Genomic DNA, 17,459 nt, shown 5'->3' with positions numbered 1-17,459 from the left:
GTTTGGGAGCAGTGAGTGGACATCCTCTCTTTCTGTCTACATTAGATCTCTGTCCTGGCACTGTGGAAAAGTTTGGATGTGCATAAAACGCTCCATTGTCTGTGTAATTTCAATATTACAATGACCACGGGGAGAAATGACGGTGCCTGTAAATGTGACATAGCCTAGTTTGAAATAAGTTGTTGCCTTGATTAGAATTAGTATTTTTCACTCGTTCTCTTTTTAGGTCTTGTCAATAATTCATTTACTCTTACTTATTGACAATGTTTGACATGTCCATGCTCTGTCATAATGCAATGTACAGTAGGCCTAGCCTCTGTATCAGTGTGAATGCTTTGAAGCCATGCAATTACTTAGAACGATGTGGGCTGCAAATGGGTTCGAGTTATTAACGTATTTAGTAAAGATAGGTCTACATTTTTGTTATTTCATTTCTGTAAGCTATTAACAAACTATAACGGACTAACAATTGGAATTGATTCCAAGGCAATACATAAAATAGGATAAATACATTTACGAGAAGAAATCGCACATTCTGATTGGCCAGTGAGGTGCCAAGCCTCAACACACCCACAACTTGTTTATTCATAACATTCCAGCCCTTTCGTGATAGTGAATCTATTTCTGACACACCCCTGAACCTCGAGCACTACTGCCTGCACTTAGATTCACCATTACGTTCCGTTGGTTACATTAGAGCATAAAATGTGTGTTTTTATTCATATCAAGTTTATTTATGAATGATTAAGTGGTTAAAACCCGATCCTGGCCTGACCAAATCTGAACCAATCAGCAAGCTTCAACCTTACTGCCTTGCCTCACTGTTCAAGGCCATGCTGACCTGGATATTCTAAGGGCAGAGCATTGCCAAATTAATTGAGAAGCTATTGCACACACACACCCAGTTAGCCCTAGTCCCCCCCCCGGCTTTGCTCTTTTGGATAATGAGCTGGAAATCTCTCTCACATTCTGTCCCTCTCTCTCTCTCTCGTCTTCTCCCTCTGAACTATAGTCTCAATCTCCCTCTCCCTGTTTCTCTCTCTCTGTTTTGGCTCCTTTTGCCAATTTCTCCCTCCCCTCTCTCTCTCTCCCTTTCTCTTTCTCTTTCTCTTTCTCTTTCTCTTTCTCTTTCTCTTTCTCTTTCTCTTTCTCTTTCTCTTTCTCTTTCTCTTTCTCTCTCACTCCTCCATCTGACCGGGGCTTGGCCCGTAAGCCTGGTGTTTCTGATTAGATTTTAATAGGATCCCATTACAGCCAAAATACTTTAGAATTTACATACATAAAAAAGCATGAACATGTAGTGTGTGAGCCTCTATCATTTACACATACATGTCTGTACATGCAAAACAACCAGGTCACATGGGGGAGAGGCGTTGCCCCATGAGGTGTTGATTTATTTCTTTTTTAAAAAATAAGTTTTCTGTTCACTTGCGCGATATGAGATGGAAGGGTGTTCCATGAAATCATTGATACTATGAGAGATACTATGAGAGACTGGCATGCATAGTATTGATACTATGAGAGGCTGGCATGCATAGTATTGATACTAGCACTCAGACTTCTTTCATCAAATCATCATCAATTGTGTTAGTGCAGCACATGGTGAGTGTCCTGTATAAGCATGCTGAAAGTCTGTTGTTCATTTGTTTACAGATAAATAGCATTGTATTTGGTCAAACCATTTTTTTCCCTCAACAGTTTCTTAAGAGCTGACAGCAAGCTGACAGGCCTGCTGTTAGAACCAGCAAAGGCCACTTTGCCCACTCTTGAGTAGTGAAATGACTTTGGCTCCCCTCCAGGCCTGAGGACAAAGACTTTCATCCAGGCTCAGATTAAAGATATGACAGATAGGAATGGCTATAGAGTCAGCTACCGTCCTCAGTAGCTTTCCATCTAAGTTGTCAATGCCAGGACGTTTGTCATTATTGATCGATAATACTTTTTCCACCTCTCCCACGTGAACTTTACAAAATTCAAACTTTCAATGCTTTTCTTTCATTATTAGTTTTTTTCATGCATGACTGCGATGGTTCACTGTTCAATGTTGGCAGTTTCTGCCTAAGTTTCCACACTTTGCCAATAAGGCAATCAATAAAATAAGAATGTTGTGATGAATAAGCCATCGGATTTGATAAAAGATGGAGTTGATTGTGTTTTACTGCCCATTATTTCATTAAAGTACTCTAACGATTCTTCCATCATTCTTTATTTAATTGATCTTGGCTTCATAATACAATTTCTTATTTTTTATGCTGAGACGAGTCACGTCATTTCTCAATGTGCAGTAAGTCAGCCAGTCAGATGTTCAGTCAGACTCGTCGGCATCGAGTAATTGTCTCTGGCCCCCTCCCAGTTAGGGGGAGTGATGAGCTCTACAGCAGAGTCTCACAACTCAATCGCTGGTTGAAAACTGTTTTCTGCCCCTCCCAAAAGTTAGAATTTGTAGATAATTGGCCCTCTTTCTGGGACTCACCCACAAACAGGACCAAGCCTGACCTGCTGAGGAGTGACGGACTCCATCCTAGCTGGAGGGGTGCTCTCATCTTATCTACCAACATAGACAGGGCTCTAACTCCTCTAGCTCCACAATGAAATAGGGTGCAGGCCAGGCAGCAGGCTGTTAGCCAGCCTGCCAGCATAGTGGAGTCTGCCATTAGCACAGTCAGTGTAGTCAGCTCAGCTATCACCATTGAGACCGTGTCTGTGCCTCGACCTAGGTTGGGCAAAACTAAACATGGCGGTGTTCGCCTTAGCAATCTCACTAGGATAAAGACCACCTCCATTCCTGTCATTACTGAAAGAGATCATGATACCTCACATCTCAAAATAGGGCTACTTAATGTTAGATCCCTTACTTCAAAGGCAATTATAGTCAATGAACTAATCACTGATCATAATCTTGATGTGATTGGCCTGACTGAAACATGGCTTAAGCCTGATGAATTTACTGTTTTAAATGAGGCCTCACCTCCTGGCTACACTAGTGACCATATCCCCCGTGCATCCCGCAAAGGCGGAGGTGTTGCTAACATTTACGATAGCAAATTTCAATTTACACAAAAAAAAATGACATTTTCGTCTTTTGAGCTTCTAGTCATGAAATCTATGCAGCCTACTCAATCACTTTTTATAGCTACTGTTTACAGGCCTCCTGGGCCATATACAGCGTTTCTCACTGAGTTCCCTGAATTCCTATCGGACCTTGTAGTCATAGCAGATAATATTCTAATCTTTGGTGACTTTAATATTCACATGGAAAAGTCCACAGACCCACTCCAAAAGGCTTTCAGAGCCATCATCGACTCAGTGGGTTTTGTCCAACATGTCTCTGGACCCACTCACTGTCACAGTCATACGCTGGACCTAGTTTTGTCCCATGGAATAAATGTGGTGGATCTTAATGTTTTTCCTCATAATCCTGGACTATCGGACCACCATTTTATTACGTTTGCAATTGCAACAAATAATCTGCTTAGACCCCAACCAAGGAACATCAAAAGTCGTGCTATAAATTCACAGACAACACAAAGATTCCTTGATGCCCTTCCAGACTCCCTCTGCCTACCCAAGGACGCCAGAGGACAAAAATCAGTTAACCACCTAACTGAGGATCTCAATCTAACCTTGCGCAATACCCTAGATGCAGTTGCACCCCTAAAAACAAAAAAAATGTCTCATAAGAAACTAGCTCCCTGGTACACAGAAAATACCCGAGCTCTGAAGCAAGCTTCCAGAAAATTGGAACGGAAATGGCGCCACACCAAACTGGAAGTCTTCCGACTAGCTTGGAAGGACGGTACCGTGCAGTACCGTAGAGCCCTTACTGCTGCTCGATCATCCTATTTTTCTAACTTAATTGAGGAAAATAAGAACAATCCGAAATTCCTTTTTAATACTGTCGCAAAGCTAACTAAAAAGCAGCATTCCCCAAGAGAGGATGACTTTCACTTTAGCAGTGATAAATTCATGAACTTCTTTGAGGAAAAGATTATGATTATTAGAAAGCAAATTACGGACTCCTCTTTAAACCTGCGTATTCCTCCAAACCTCAGTTGTCCTGAGTCTGCACAACTCTGCCAGGACCTAGGATCAAGAGAGACGCTCAAGTGTTTTAGTACTATATCTCTTGACACAATGATGAAAATAATCATGGCCTCTAAACCTTCAAGCTGCATACTGGACCCTATTCCAACTAAACTACTGAAAGAGCTGCTTCCTGTGCTTGGCCCTCCTATGTTGAACATAATAAACGGCTCTCTATCCACTGGATGTGTACCAAACTCACTAAAAGTGGCAGTAATAAAGCCTCTCTTGAAAAAGCCAAACCTTGACCCAGAAAATATAAAAAACTATCGGCCTATATCGAATCTTCCATTCCTCTCAAAAATTTTAGAGAAGGCTGTTGCGCAGCAACTCACTGCCTTCCTGAAGACAAACAACGTATACGAAATGCTTCAGTCTGGTTTTAGACCCCATCATAGCACTGAGACGGCACTTGTGAAGGTGGTAAATGACATTTTAATGGCATCGGACCGAGGCTCTGCATCTGTCCTCGTGCTCCTAGACCTTAGTGCTGCTTTTGATACCATCGATCACCACATTCTTTTGGAGAGATTGGAAACCCAAATTGGTCTACACGGACATGTTCTGGCCTGGTTTAGATCTTATCTGTCGGAAAGATATCAGTTTGTCTCTGTGAATGGTTTGTCCTCTGACAAATCAACTGTAAATTTCGGTGTTCCTCAAGGTTCCGTTTTAGGACCACTATTGTTTTCACTATATATTTTACCTCTTGGGGATGTTATTCGAAAACATAATGTAAACTTTCACTGCTATGCGGATGACACACAGCTGTACATTTCAATGAAACATGGTGAAGCCCCAAAATTGCCCTCGCTAGAAGCATGTGTTTCAGACATAAGGAAGTGGATGGCTGCAAACTTTCTACTATTAAACTCGGACAAAACAGAGATGCTTGTTCTAGGTCCCAAGAAACAAAGAGATCTTCTGTTGAATCTGACAATTAATCTTAATGGTTGTACAGTCGTCTCAAATAAAACTGTGAAGGACCTCGGCGTTACTCTGGACCCTGATCTCTCTTTTGAAGAACATATCAAGACCATTTCGAGGACAGCTTTTTTCCATCTACGTAACATTGCAAAAATCAGAAACTTTCTGTCCAAAAATGATGCAGAAAAATTAATCCATGCTTTTGTCACTTCTAGGTTAGACTACTGCAATGCTCTATTTTCCGGCTACCCGGATAAAGCACTAAATAAACTTCAGTTAGTGCTAAATACGGCTGCTAGAATCCTGACTAGAACCAAAAAATTTGATCATATTACTCCAGTGCTAGCCTCTCTACACTGGCTTCCTGTCAAAGCAAGGGCTGATTTCAAGGTTTTACTGCTAACCTACAAAGCATTACATGGGCTTGCTCCTACATATCTCTCTGATTTGGTCCTGCCGTACATACCTATACGTACGCTACGGTCACAAGACGCAGGCCTCCTAATTGTCCCTAGAATTTCTAAGCAAACAGCTGGAGGCAGGGCTTTCTCATATAGAGCTCCATTTTTATGGAACGGTCTGCCTACCCATGTCAGAGACGCAAACTCGGTCTCAACCTTTAAGTCTTTACTGAAGACTCATCTCTTCAGTGGGTCATATGATTGAGTGTAGTCTGGCCCAGGAGTGGGAAGGTGAACGGAAAGGCTCTGGAGCAACGAACCGCCCTTGCTGTCTCTGCCTGGCCGGTTCCCCTCTTTCCACTGGGATTCTCTGCCTCTAACCCTATTACAGGGGCTGAGTCACTGGCTTGCTGGGGCTCTCTCATGCTGTCCCTGGAGGGGGTGCGTCACCTGAGTGGGTTGATTCACTGTTGTGGTCATCCTGTCTGGGTTGGCGCCCCCCCCCCCCCCTTGGGTTGTGCCGTGGCGGAGATCTTTGTGGGCTATACTCAGCCTTGTCTCAGGATGGTAAGTTGGTGGTTGAAGATATCCCTCTAGTGGTGTGGGGGCTGTGCTTTGGCAAAGTGGGTGGGGTTATATCCTTCCTGTTTGGCCCTGTCCGGGGGTGTCCTCGGATGGGGCCACAGTGTCTCCTGACCCCTCCTGTCTCAGCCTCCAGTATTTATGCTGCAGTAGTTTATGTGTCGGGGGGCTGGGGTCAGTTTGTTATATCTGGAGTACTTCTCCTGTCCTATTCGGTGTCCTGTGTGAATCTAAGTGTGCGTTCTCTAATTCTCTCCTTCTCTCTTTCTTTCTCTCTCTCGGAGGACCTGAGCCCTAGGACCATGCCCCAGGACTACCTGACATGATGACTCCTTGCTGTCCCCAGTCCACCTGGCCATGCTGCTGTTCCAGTTTCAACTGACCTGAGCCCTAGGACCATGCCCCAGGACTACCTGACATGATGACTCCTTGCTGTCCCCAGTCTACCTGGCCATGCTGCTGCTCCAGTTTCAACTTCCACCTGACTGTGCTGCTGCTCTAGTTTCAACTGTTCTGCCTTATTATTATTCGACCATGCTGGTCATTTATGAACATTGAACATCTTGACCATGTTCTGTTATAATCTCCACCCGGCACAGCCAGAAGAGGACTGGCCACCCCACATAGCCTGGTTCCTCTCTAGGTTTCTTCCTAGGTATTGGCCTTTCTAGGGAGTTTTTCCTAGCCACCGTGCTTCTCCACCTGCATTGCTTGCTGTTTGGGGTTTTAGGCTGGGTTTCTGTACAGCACTTTGAGATATCAGCTGATGTACGAAGGGCTATATAAATACATTTGATTTGATTTATTAGCCGCTCCCTTTTGCCCCATCTGTTTCAGCCATGCAGTTTTTCAATTCCTCATCAATACCATGGAGCCTTAACAGTTCTAACAGTCAGTTTCTTAACAGTTGCATGTTTATCAATAACTTTATGAAGTTCAGCATCTGGATGATCCTTATTAATCACATCAGACCCCAATTTCTTTTTTTTACATCATCCACATAAGAGTCACAGCAAAATTGTTTGCATGATCTCATACACACTATTTTAAGTCCCAGCTTTTAGAACTGTGGCTTTCCTTGATATAGCCACAATATTGTGATCACTGCATCCAATGGGTACTGAAAAAATGTCATCAATAAATATGCATGGTCCTGTTCCTGTAGTGTACGTAAACAATTTGAATTCAAAAACTCGTCATTCACAAATGTAATCATAAAATTCCAAAATTGAACTTGTATTTCATGATTTGAAACTGAATATAATATTGCATTCAGTTTTAAAATAAAATGTCAGTATAATTAATTGGTTGTCACATTACTGTGGATACAGATATGTCTTGGTTGGTCACAGATACCTTAAAAAAAAAAGTAGGGGAGTGGATCAGAAATTTGACCACCATTTGTCTCATGCATCACAAAAACATCTCCTTCACATAGAGTTGATCAGGCTATTGATTGTGGCCTGTGGTATGTTGTCCAACTCCTCTTCAATAGCTGTGCAACGTTGATGGATACTGGCAGGAACTGGAACACAGGTCAATCATGAGCATCCCAAACATGCTCAATGGGTGACATGTCTGGTGAGTATGCAGACCATGGAAGAAATGGGACATTTTCAGCTTCCAGGAATTGTGTATACTATAGATTCTTGCGGCATGGGGCTGTGCATTATCATGCTGAAAGGTGATGGCGGCAGGTGAATGGCACGACAATGGGCCTCAGGATCTCGTCACAGTAACTCAAATTACCATAGATAAAATAAAATGGTGTTTGTTGTTGGTAGCTTATGGCTGCCCATACCAAAACCCAACCCCCACCATGGGGCACTCTGTTCACAACGTTGACCTCAGTAAATCCTTCGCCCACACGATGCCAAATTCTCTAAAATGACATTGGAGGTGGCTTAAGGTAGAGAAATCAACATTCAAATCAATGGCAACAGCTCTGGTGAACATTTGTGAAGTCAGCATGACAATTTCGTGCTCCCCCAAAACCTGAGACATATGTGGCATTGTGTTGTGAGATAAGAGTGGCTGTTTATTGTCCCCAGCACAAGGTGCACCCGTGTAACGATCATTCCATTTAATCAGTTTCTTGATGTGCCACACCTGTCATTTGGATGGATTATCTTGGAAAAGGAGAAATCTTCACTAACATGGCTGTAAACAAACATGTGCAGAGAAATAAGCTGGGATGTTTTTATTTCAGCTCATGAAACATTGGACCAACACTTTATATGTTGAGTTTATAATTGTGTTCAGTATAAAACTAAGAGAAACTGTAACACATTTGTTGATGTTTAGTTTTATTTCATCAGAGCAACCAAAACAACGCTAGCAACAGTTTACCCTATACAGTGGCATGGTTAGCCAGATCCAGATGTTGAAATGCATTAACATGTGGCCATGGTTTACCCCCCACTCTCATACAGTAGCATATGTACACTGTTTGTTTGAAACCAGGCTGTGCCCTGCTTCCTGGAGTTTGTTTAGCAGACAAAGAAAGAAGCCAGACACAAATGTAGTGACATTTTTGACACCCTCCAACATCTACATCATTTGGCCAGATGTGAAGACTAGAACATCTAATTCCAAAATCATTGCCATTAATATGGAGTTGGTCCCCCCCATTCCTACTCCTCAGTGAAGGCTTTTCACTAGATGTTTGAACATTGCTGTGGGGACTTGCTTCCATTCAGCCACAAGAGCATTAGTGAGGTCAGGCACTGATTTTGGATGATTAGGCCATGGTTCACAGTCAGCGTTCCAATCCATCCCAACGGTCCATACAATCCATCCCAAAGCGAGGTCCATACATAAATGGTTTGTGGAGATCGGTGTGGATGAACTTGACTGGCCTGCACAGAGCCCTGACCTCAACCCCATCAAACACCTTTGGGATGAGTTTGGAACGCCAACTGCGAGCCAGTCCTAATAGCCCAACATAAGTGCCCGAGCTCACTATTGCTCTTGTGGCTGAATGGAAGAAAGTCTCTGCAGCAATATTCCAACATCTAGTGGAAAGCCGTCCTAGAAGAGTGGAGGTTGTTACAACAGCAAAGGGGGATAAACTCCATATTAATGCCCCTGATTTTGAAATGAGATGGTCGACTGACAGGTGTCCACATACTTTTGGTCATGTACTGTATATTACATCTGGATCTTGCTAACCAGGCCAACTGTTGCTAGCATAGATAGCTAGCTGCCTTGATAAAAAGCCTGTTTGGCGTATTTTTGGTTGCGCGGGGAAAATTATATTAAACATCAACCAATGTGTTACAGTTTCTCTTAGTTTTAGTTATCAAAAGTGTTTACATTGCAATTAACATGCAGCCAAGTTATCAATGCGATCGCAAGCTTTTATTTTAAATGTTTTACCTATTCTAGCTAGCTAGCTAACCTTAACCCTTGTCCTGCATTCCACTAATTAGTGCTGTGACTATGACACACAGTTAAAACTTTATGCTTGATCAGGTGTAAAATTAAAGAACACGCCTTTCTTAGAACAGTTAGTTAATATGACTACTCAGTGATCACTATTGTCTCTTGTATCTTCTGCCAGCAAAGACAGTCAATGCAACAGCCATTTATGAGGTCAGGTGGTAGCCTGTTTTACTTTACGATTGGCTGGAAGAGAGTTCAATTTATAATTTTTCTTCTACTTCCCAGGTTAGAAAAGTAACAAGATGTTGTTGCTAGCCGTTTTGAATCTGAATTTAGAAACTGAATTTGAATATTGAATTTTAATGAAATTGTATTTTAAAAACTGAATGCAATATAAATCAGTTTCAAATCATGAAATACAAGTTCAATATAGGAATTTTATGATTCAATTTGTGAATTACAAATTCTAAAATGTTGAATTCAAATTCAATATCCTAACACAAATTCAAAATGAGAAAATCCAATATCCTGACACACATTCAAAATATTAAATTCAAATACAATTTCTGTTGGCACTGAAATCGCTCCAAAGTTAGCACTTGGTGGCCTATAGCAACACCCTAAAAGAATAGGCTTTAGATGAGGCAGGTGAACCTGCAGCCACAACACTTCAATAACACTTGACATGAGATCTTCTCTAAGCATTACAGCAAAGCCACTTCACAACTCAACACTAAACAATACATTAATTACACTGTAACAGTGACAAACGGTGCCCACAAAGGGCCTACATAAAGCTCTCTCAACAGTCCCAACACCTTACCACTGCTACACCTGGCTATCAGCAAAGCCTTATCTGTCAGCGAAACAGATCATTCAGCCTCATTTACTGCCTTTAAAAAAACATAGCTGATATGGCTGACTTACTTAAACAAATGTGGTTTCTATTGTAAATTGAGATGTACAAACTATGGCATAAAGGGACAATGAGTATGGGTAATTTCGATAAAGACATTAATTAATGCTAGGAAGGATGTAGTCAAAATAACTATTGGTTTAGCACTTTTGAAATGTACAGCTACAGAATTCAGATCATGGACCGTTCTTACAGTGTTCTCCCTGTAAAACCTAGTCAGACCTGTAGGATAAATAAAGGGGGCATTTAAGCAGACAATGAAAGCTCTTGCAGTATTCTATGATGAGATTTCTCAAAATCAGGCTATAGGATACACCACCAACAGCTTACTACACAACATATACTTAGTAGTACTTTCTTAGCTACAGTATACATATCTTCCTGGCATATTACATCATTTATGCAGCAGCATACAATATATATATATTTTTTACCGAGTTGGATGACCGCTCAAAATGTATTTTCAATTTCTTTCAGAGTTCCCAGTTGTCTTGAACTCACTGAGAGTTTCCAGTTCTGAGTTTCCAGAAGTCATGTTGGATTGACAGCAAGACCAATGTATTCAATCTTTTCTGACCCATGGTGTTGCATGTGAATGTTTATCCTATTAAGCTTGGAAAAGAGACCCTTAATCCCAGACTTGGACCACACACCCACTCCACTGAATAGCAGGCTAGTGATTGCTTTGCAATGCTTGCAGTTAGCCACTAATTCCTTCCGAACAACTCATTGGTGAATTTGCGATTTCCAACTTGTTGTGTAATGTTTATGTCCAATTGCCGATGAGCACCGATATAATTTCTCTTCATACAGTATGACAATGATTGAAAAGGATTTGCCAGTACATTGTCAACTTGATTCATAATGATGACTGCTTATCTAGCTTACTAGCTAAGATTTTGAAAGTATGATGTTGACACGATCAGTCCAATCAAAGCTACGGTAGATATAATGTGATTTGACATAATTTTATCTGTGACCAATGACCTTGAGCTTCTTGGATGGGCACTTCTAATGTAACGCTATGGCAGCACCCAAGGGGCTTGAATTTCCGAGCTCTCCCCATAGATTCTGAGGTGATGTGGTGTCCCCATGAGTGACAGAACACTGCGCCAATCACGGCGCAACTAGAGAACATTACCAACCCCTACACTCCGTATTTTCCACTGTCTGCCCCACCACCATAGAAAGCACTGAGCTAGACTGAAACACCTGCATTTTGGACCTGCCTTACTCAAGAAATTATTATTATGTGTGCATTGTTTGCACACTGATATGTGACATGTATTAATGCCATAATAGAACACAAAACAGGCATTTAAAAAAAATGTAATGTAACTAAACCGGTTCGTGCTCTAAACAGGTGGGGCTCTAAACAGTTGGGGCTCTAAACAGGTTGGGCTCTAAACAGGTGGGGCTCTAAACAGGTGGGGCTCTAAACAGGTGGGGCTCTAAACAGGTGGGACTCTAAACAGGTGGGACTCTAAACAGGTGGGGCTCTAAACAGGTGGGGCTCTAAACAGGTGGGGCTCTAAACAGGTGGGAATCTAAACAGGTGGGGCTCTGAACAGGTGGGGCTCTAAACAGGTGGGGCTCTAAACAGGTGGGGCTCTAAACAGGTGGGGCTCTAAACAGGTGGGGCTCTAAACAGGTGGGACTCTAAACAGGTGGGGCTCTAAACAGGTTGGGCTCTAAACAGGTTGGGCTCTAAACAGGTGGGGCTCTAAACAGGTGGGGATCTGAACAGGTGGGGCTCTGAACAGGTGGGGCTCTGAACAGGTGGGGCTCTGAACAGGTGGGGCTCTGAACAGGTGGGGCTCTAAACAGGTGGGGCTCTAAACAGGTGGGGCTCTAAACAGGTGGGGCTCTAAACAGGTGGGGCTCTGAACAGGTGGGGCTCTGAACAGGTGGGGCTCTGAACAGGTGGGGCTCTAAACAGGTGGGGCTCTGAACAGGTGGGGCTCTAAACAGGTGGGGCTCTAAACAGGTGGGGCTCTGAACAGGTGGGGCTCTGAACAGGTGGGGCTCTAAACAGGTGGGGCTCTAAACAGGTGGGGCTCTAAACAGGTGGGGCTCTAAACAGGTGGGACTCTAAACAGGTGGGGCTCTAAACAGGTTGGGCTCTAAACAGGTGGGGCTCTAAACAGGTGGGGCTCTAAACAGGTGGGGCTCTGAACAGGTGGAGCTCTGCCCCACTTGCACTGAACGACAGTCGCCACTGGTGTGTGTGGGTGAGAGAGACAGATTGATGTAGTCGTGAGTGACAGGTAAAGAGAGTAAAAGAGAGCAAGATAAACAGTTCCTTCACACAACAGAAAATGATGATTAAAGGCCTGTCTCTCTATCTATACGTGCCTCACCTGCCTGTACTTCGATTGCAATGGCTGCCGTCACACATCACAAGGTGCATCGCCTGCGCCTAGACGGTATTGTCAAGCACAACGTTTCTCCTCAGTTTGGCATTTCAAATTCTTGCTGAAAAGTTATAAAGAGACAAATGAGGTAGCCAGCGAATGAAGGGTGTGGTTACAGGGGAAACCCAGGACAGGGTTAATCCCTTATTTTCTTTTGAGAGGTGTGAAGCGTTTTCAGGCAACATAAAGCCCTTTTCATTATGCCGACATATACCTGATTCGTACCTGCTTGAGCCCCCAAGCCCTATCTAAGCAGACACAGATTACGGAGGGGATTTTTACACATTCCTATTGTGTGTCTCTTTCAGAGCTATTAGACAAGACTCCTGAAGCGGGATTTGCCACCGCCTGCCGCTACCAGATGTAATTTAGAAGCTGTCAATCTCAGGTTGGAATGGTATGGTTTTGGTACTTAAATACTTAGAGCCTTGTGCATTTTCAAATTAAGAGGGGGGATTGAATAAGTTCCGTTTTTCGTAAGGATTTACTGTAGGAGTCATTTCAAAGGTAAAAAGCCGACAAACATTGCAAACAAATATACCAGTGACTGTATGTACACCAGTGGAGGCTTGTGACTTGAAAAGTTGAGGAGGATGGGAGAACCACGGTATAGGGGCTGAACGCACGGAGACAATAAAGCATGTTTCCTCTACGAATGTTTTCATTGAATTGCTAAACAGTAAAACAGATATGCATCAAGACTATCCTCAAAATAAAAGGTGACATTCTGTACAGTCGGCGCCTCAAATAAAACGTGGACCTCCAATCCAATAGTATTGAGCCAAATTAAAGTTTTTTTGCTTCACCGTCCAAATACCGGAGGAGATTGTAGTTTTATCAAGGACCCCACTTGGATGACATCAGCTGGACTGGTCCTAATGTGACAGAGGTGGTTCGGGTGAGAGACCTTGCCTGAGATCGGAATGACGCCTAGGCTTAAGCACAGCATGCTTATACAGTCTTAGACACATTTAAAGTCGTAGCTTCAATGTAGCTTCTCTGGCAGTCACTCTAATTCATTCGTATAGCGATGTAATGGAGTGTAAATACATATAATCATGGGTTGTTAGCATTTATGCTACTCACAGCTCTTCCAGCTCCATTTAGCTTTTACCATAATTGTACTTACCACTACATCCATGCATAACTATGGTAGATTGACCATTTTGTGAGGCCTCTCTCGAACTGCTGAATTATCTAAACACAGCTTAGAGTGTATGGGCCAAGGTAAAATGTAGGTAATGTAAAATGTAGGTAATGCGCATTATTATACCCCATCTTACCACTTACACACTCGTTCTTTAATGCGTCGACTACCCTACCTGAATCGAATGACTCACATCGGAAATGGAGAGAGAATGGATGTCAAAGGATCTTAGCATTTTTGAGGCAACTAGACAGTCATTTTCTGTCATCCTCTCTGTCCTTCAGGATCTTCCAATGACAGGTATGCTGTGTTTTTGGGCTACAGAATGGGCTTAAGTGAATCTAAATGATACGGATGGCTAAAGATTCCTGTGAGTGTGCCATGGTCTGTATTTGGCAAGTGCGTGGATGAATAGTGATGACTGGATTTGGGCGGCATTTGGGGATCAGATTATGAGCCCCATGCTTGATTGTGCGAGTTCCACCCAAACCCACAAGGTTCTGCATATTGTAATTTCCTCTCTCTCTCTCTCTCTCTCTCTCTCTCTCTCTCATATCTGTCACATAATCTTTCTCTTATTGCCTAGACATCTTTAGTTTACTCTGTTTTATCTCCCACATCCTCCGTACACTAACTTCTTTCACATTCTCTCTGTCATCTGATTTATTTCTCTCTCTCTCTCTCTCTCTAATCCCATTTTTCTCATTCAATCGCTCACCCTCTCTTTATTCTCAGATTTTTTTTATCGCAATCCCTTTCACCCCCTCCTTCTCCTTTGCTCTCTCTCACTCCCCCCTTTCTTAATTTTTTCCCATTCGTTCTCTTTGCCATATGAATTTTGGTTTCCCCTCACTCTCTCGCTTCCCTCCATCTCTTTCTGTCTTTCTCTGTCTGTCTTATCGCTCTGCTGTGCCCTTGGCTTTACTATGTCTGGGTGCTTTGATGGTTGCCTCAACGATGAGATGAGTGACAGCTGGGGACAATTTTCACACTCTAATCGTGACGACGTCATCGCTCAGCCCCGTTTCATTTCACATCAAGCGGGGCTGATTTGGAAGGTGAAAAAATGACAGGGAGGCATTTACCTCGCAATCTGGTATATCCTGCATTGTACAAACACCCTGAAACACCTCTTTTCTAAATACTATGGTATAGCTGCAACCACTATGACTGCTGCAAAATGTACAAGTCAAAACCAGCCAGAAATGTAAAATATCAATTTCAATCAGAGTACGCTGGTAGGCGGAGATATCAGAGGGAGGGTTCATTGTAATAGCTTCTTCTTCGTCTTTGCTGAGACCAAGGTTAGTTTCCAGATGTGTAGCACCGCAGTTCACGTCCAAATACAATAGACACATTAAATGACTCATCCATATACACATGAACATACCTCCGTGAAAAGGTCCTCTGACAATCTTCTGAAATGCCCTAGAGGCAATGTTTCCTACAGTTTTAAAATGCATTGGAGATGCAAAAAAAACTAAAAGCAGATCCACCCAAGGGATCTGAATGATATGATTTCGACTGAACGGTTTGCTCAGTCATCCCCCCTTTTTGTCAGTCCAAATGCCCAGATAATTATAAGCGGGGACACGATCAATGAGCACCCTCCAATTTACATATGCATAAATCATCAGCTACACTTTTACGTGATTTGTAGAATAGCATACACTTTGTTAAAACGCAAGCAGGTTTGCTAAATCGGAATTAATTCAAGAAATCTCTCATTCTTTCAAAGACAACATACATGTTGGCCTAGACCAAACACTCCCTGCCTAACGGCCTCTCCCAATCTCCCTGGAGCCGGTTTGATGTACCAAAAAATGAAACACAGAGTCAATTAGAGAACAATAAAATGGAGATGGATTTCCAATGGCAAATCTCTCTGAGGAGGCAGGGAGGTTAGGGAGGGGAAATGAAAGAATTGAGGGAGTGACGGAGTGACCCCAATCACACCTAGCTAGCTGTACATGTTTGGTTCATGTCAACATTTTTTTTTCTCTCTCTCTCTCTCTCTCTCTTGCAAAACAAAGAAATTACAAATAGCACAAACCACACCATCGGCATCGAACAGCGAAGAAGGGAAATGTCACTCCTCTAAGCCTTCTGATGCTAAGCGCGGCAACGCTGGCAGGGAAGTTTAAATGAAATAACTGATACTTGGGCAGTGAAGCTCCTCTGTTGTCTTTGGCATTTCCTATTTTCTATCTTGCTATCAGCCCAGCCGTTCTGTTGAGAGTGCTGACTCTTTGCGTGCCTGCCGAAACAGTAGGAGCTAACAATACCTCGGCACTGTGCACAGCTCCCCACTCCTCGGTGCCCGATATGAGTGAGCATGTTTTTAATATCTCCCTCATGAATTATTCATGAGATGAGGTACTCCGGCCCTCCGCTATTTATCGAGAACGCATTATTTTATAAAATCCCTCCACCTGCTACAACTCCGCTCCTACTCCAAAATTGCTGTTTAATTCCCGATTCATTCATTCTCTGTCTTGTTCTCTTTCTCACTCTCTCCCTCAACCTATTTCACTCTCTCCTCTCCTCTCCTCTCCTCTCCTCTCCTCTCCTCTCCTCTCCTCTCCTCTCCTCTCCTCTCCTCTCCTCTCCTCTCCTCTCCTCTCCTCTCCTCTCCTCTCCTCTCCTCTCCTCTCCTCTCCTCTCCTCTCCTCTCCTGTCCTCTCCTCTCCTCTCCTCTCCTCTCCTCTCCTTTTCACTTTTCCTCCAATTTTCTCCTGCTTTCCTTTTCCTTCCATCTATTCTGCCGATGTCTGCACTAACCGATGGCGCAAACAAAGGACGGTGGCAACAGAAGTCGGGGTAATCTATTTGCACACTGCTCCAGCGTAATTAGATAATCAAGGGTCAACTTGCTTTGCTATGCTGATTACTACCTCCAAATGAATCTGTGTCAATTGTGGTGCAGCACACGTTCCAAGTGATTTTTGTGATTTGATGGTTTCTGATAGTCGTAGTTGGCTGCAGAACTGGGTTCAAATACTACAGATATACAGTCGGGTTAGGGTTAGGGATAGTCTGCTCTGGACTTGGGTACTGTGAAGAGACCTCTGGTGGCATGTCTTGTGGGGTATGCATTGGTGTCTGAACTGTGTGCTAGTAGTTTAAACAGACAGCTCGGTGCATTCAATGGTCCCATTGAAACTGGCAAGCTCAATCAAGCTAAAGTATTTGAAATGATTTTGAATAGTATTTGAACCCAGGTCAATAGTATGTCACTATTGGTATGAAGTGGATTGACATCGGCATTGTGTTCTGGTATTAGTGAAATGGTATTATCCCAATCATTCATGTGTAATATGTGTGAATAGCTGTAGATTAAAGTTTTCCTCAGCTAATACTGATGGACATATAGGCAATAGTAGTGGCTTTAGCTGATATTGGGTCAGAGCTTGATGTTTGGTGAACTAGCTCTATAGACAGCACAGCACATAGGCCAGTGCCTCATAGTAAGTACAATAGTAGTGGCTTTAGCTGAGGTCAGTGCTTGAAGGTAGGAATTCTAGCTCTATAGACAGCACAGCACACATGTACAACAGTAGTGGCTTTAGCTGATCTCGGGTCAGTGCTTGAAGTTAGGTGTTCTA

This window comes from Oncorhynchus kisutch, linkage group LG7 (genome assembly GCF_002021735.2).
Source record: "Oncorhynchus kisutch isolate 150728-3 linkage group LG7, Okis_V2, whole genome shotgun sequence".
NCBI classification, from domain to species: Eukaryota; Metazoa; Chordata; class Actinopteri; order Salmoniformes; family Salmonidae; genus Oncorhynchus; species Oncorhynchus kisutch.
This window is presented reverse-complemented; position numbering follows the sequence as displayed.